The sequence below is a fragment of the Theobroma cacao genome, chromosome 3 (genome assembly GCF_000208745.1).
Source record: "Theobroma cacao cultivar B97-61/B2 chromosome 3, Criollo_cocoa_genome_V2, whole genome shotgun sequence".
Lineage (NCBI taxonomy): Eukaryota > Viridiplantae > Streptophyta > Magnoliopsida > Malvales > Malvaceae > Theobroma > Theobroma cacao.
This window is the reverse complement of record NC_030852.1, coordinates 6042635-6045982: the sequence shown is the minus strand read 5'-3', so window position 1 is coordinate 6045982 and position 3348 is coordinate 6042635. Positions and strand designations below refer to the sequence as shown.

Here is a 3348-nt window from a genome sequence, read left to right as displayed (position 1 = left end):
ATGAAAGCAACATACTCACAAACATGTTTGGCTCTTGCTCTTTTCTTTACCTCTTGAGTGGGATTACCAATGATCTTACTATCATCAACTTCTTTTCTCAACATGGGGTAGTTAGGCATTTTTTTTCAATGATTTTTTCAATATGTTGTTTTTCTTCTTGTGGTGCCTTTACACTTTCTTTGCAATCTTCTTTATTGAGATCAAGCTTTTCAATTTTCTCTTGTAGAAATTATCATCACAATCTTCCTTTTAGAATGAGGCTTAGAGTTATCAAATAACACATGTATTGACTCTTCAACCATTAGTGCTCTCTTATGAAATAGTTTATAAGCTTTAAAGTTTAGAGAATATCCTAGAAAAAGTTGTTCTTTACTTTTAGCATCAAATTTTCATAAATTATCTTTTTCATTATTTAATCCATAATGTTTACAACCAAATGGATGAAAATATGCTATATTCTTGCCTTTGTACAACTCATAAGGTCCTTTTTTAGCATTGCTCTTATCATTACCTTATTTATGATGTAGCATGACGTATTAATGGCTTTAGTCCCAAGATATCTAGTTAAATTGTTCTCACACAACATAGTAATATCCATTTCTTTTAAAGTTCTATTCTTTCTTTCTACTACACTATTTTGTTGTGGGGTCCTAGGAGTTGAAAAGTTATGACCATAACCATTTTCATCGCATAATTGTTCAAAACCTAAGTTTTTAAATTCTTTGCCATGGTCACTTTTAAAAATTGAAATAATATACCTTTTTTCATTAACAACTGTCATGCAGAATGATGTAAATGTTTTTAAAGCTTAATCCTTATGTGTAGGAAATAAACCCATGTAAACCTAGTGTAGTCATCAACAATTACCAAACCATAGTTCTTTCCACCTAAGCTGATAGTCCTAGTTGGGCCAAACAAATCTATATGGAGAAGTTGCAATTCACTAATTGTGGTCACTTTTTTTTTTGGATTTAAATGAGACTCTCCTATGTTTACCTTTTGCACCGGCATCACAAAGTTTATTATTGTTAAAATTTAGCTTAGAGAGTCTTACCACAAGATCTAATGATGATAATTTAGCAAGTGTGTTCATACTAATATGTCCAAGTTTCTTATGCCACAATTAAGCATGCTCGTTCTTCCTAGCCATGAAGCATACATTGTTTGAAGACAATTAATCAAGATAAACAAAATATGTATTGCCTTGTCTTTGGCCCATAAAAATCACTTTATTGGTCTTAGCATCTATAACATGACAAATTAAGGTTTCAAAAATGACTTTAAAACCTTTGTCACAAAGCTGTCTAACACTTAATAAATTATGCTTAAGTCCACTAACAAATAATACATTTTTAACTTGAGAGGAAGAATTCTTACTAATTGTTCCAATACCTTCAATGTGGCCTTTTAAGTCATCACTAAAAGTTACATTACCTCCCTTTTTTGGTCTCAACTCTTTGAAAGACTCCTTACTACTTGTCATGTGTCTAAAACATCCACTATCAAAGTACCATTTATCATTTTTTTGCACTATTGATGTCAAACATTTATGTTGCTTCTTGTAGCCATCAAATGCCATAAGAAAAAAGCTTGTAATCTCATCATCACTCGAAGTTGTTATCATCACCTTTTTTTTGGAATTTCTTGAGATTTTCTTCTTGCTTGAGTATTCATATTTATTGTTGTTAGCCTTTTTGTAATAATGGCATGTTAAATGATCATTTGAATGCTCCACTTTAGGCACATATCCCTTTGTAGGTTTTTCATTTCCATAGTTTTTAATCATGAACTTATTGAGTTTTCTAACTAGCATGACCATGTCTTCCTCACTATCATTTTTTATGACTTTTTCTTCTTTTTCATCTATGGATTTAAGGGCAACTTTCTTTTGTTGGACTTCATCCTTCATAGACTCTTTTCTCTCACTATCATGCTTAAGTGTTAACTCTGAGAAGGGATCTTATAAATTCTTTTAATTTGAAGTCATTTAGATTTCTAGCTTATTCTAAAACTGTAACTTTAGGTATCTAAGTTTTGAGTAGGCTATATAAAATCTTTTTTACTAGATGGGCATTTAAGAAGTTTTTTCCTAAACCCTTCAAACGTGGTACAATGTTTGTGAACCATGTAAACATCTTACTTATTGATTCACTTTCTCTTATAATCATGGATAAGCAACCCAATTTTGGATTCCTTAACATGGTTAGTTCCCTCATATGTGGTGTCTAAAGTATCGTGAAATTGTTTGTGTCATGACCCAAATTTCGGGCCATGACCGGCGCATGGGTCTAATGGACGTAATCCACTAAGCCCAAGCAAGCCTATTATTTATCTTACTCATCATACCATCAAATATTGTTAAGTCACAAATTGTAACTTTAAACCAAAATAGTAATATACATTGCCAACTCGTATTTGCATTACTCATTTAAAATATACATACATTGCCTACAACATGTATCTTAATAATTTACATCAAGTTTGTCCATACATCTCAAAAAGAAGACTCAATTTCCAGCGGAGTGACTTGGATGAATATACAGCTATCGAATGCTAACACCTACCAAAAGATGGACACAGGTTTACAGAGGACCCCTCGTCCTAGTTACCGCCTGCCTCGTGATCTGAAACATGAATTTGAAAACAGTGAGTATAAACCGAGTGAGTGAACATAGGAAGGGAACAAGCAATAACAAAGGAAAATTTAAAATCATGAAGCACTTGTTTCAAAAACAATGCAATTTGGTTCATTCCTAATAAAACCCTTTATCGAGCCCTTAAGTGATTAATCATTTGAAAATCATGAACCCATACATAGCGAACAATTTGAAGAATGAAAGCTTCAATATTGCACAGGCAAGTCAAATACGACAACGAATCTTTGCTGTAGCGGAAAGGCATTCTTGCTGCAGCGTTTAGTTATTAGCCGAACGAGGGTTTCTCACTAAACCTCCCCATTTTAAACATAACTCATTTAATCCTTAATGTTGGAAGTCCTTGCTCCGATATGGTAGCAAAGGAGTGAAAGATAGGGCAGCAATTGGACAAGATAGGAGACCAAAACAGAAGGTTTTTCGCTGCAGCGAGATTCAACGAAATTGTAACCCAGAAACAGAATGTTTCTTGCTACAGCGAGATTGAATCTCGTTGTAGCAAAATTGTAACTCAAAAACAGAAAGTTTCTTGCTGTAGCGAGAATGAATTTAGCTGTAGCGAGAAGCTACAGTGTCATTTTCGCTGTAGCAAAAATGCATCTATCTACAGTGAGTTTTCGGCTAGCCTACCTTTTTAAAACTCGAGAGTTTCTCGCTGCATCGAGAATGAATCTAGTTGCAGCGAGAATTAGAA

General features: G+C 33.5%; 1 long non-coding RNA gene across 1 annotated transcript in view; it reads right to left on the bottom strand.

Annotated features, from left to right (window-relative positions):
- The window catches only part of LOC108661330, a 1504-nt gene continuing 758 nt past the window's right edge, over window positions 2603–3348 (bottom strand). The window contains exon 3 of the long non-coding RNA XR_001927088.1: window positions 2603–2624. This is a non-coding gene — a long non-coding RNA (uncharacterized LOC108661330). The remainder of the gene's footprint in view (window positions 2625–3348) is intronic.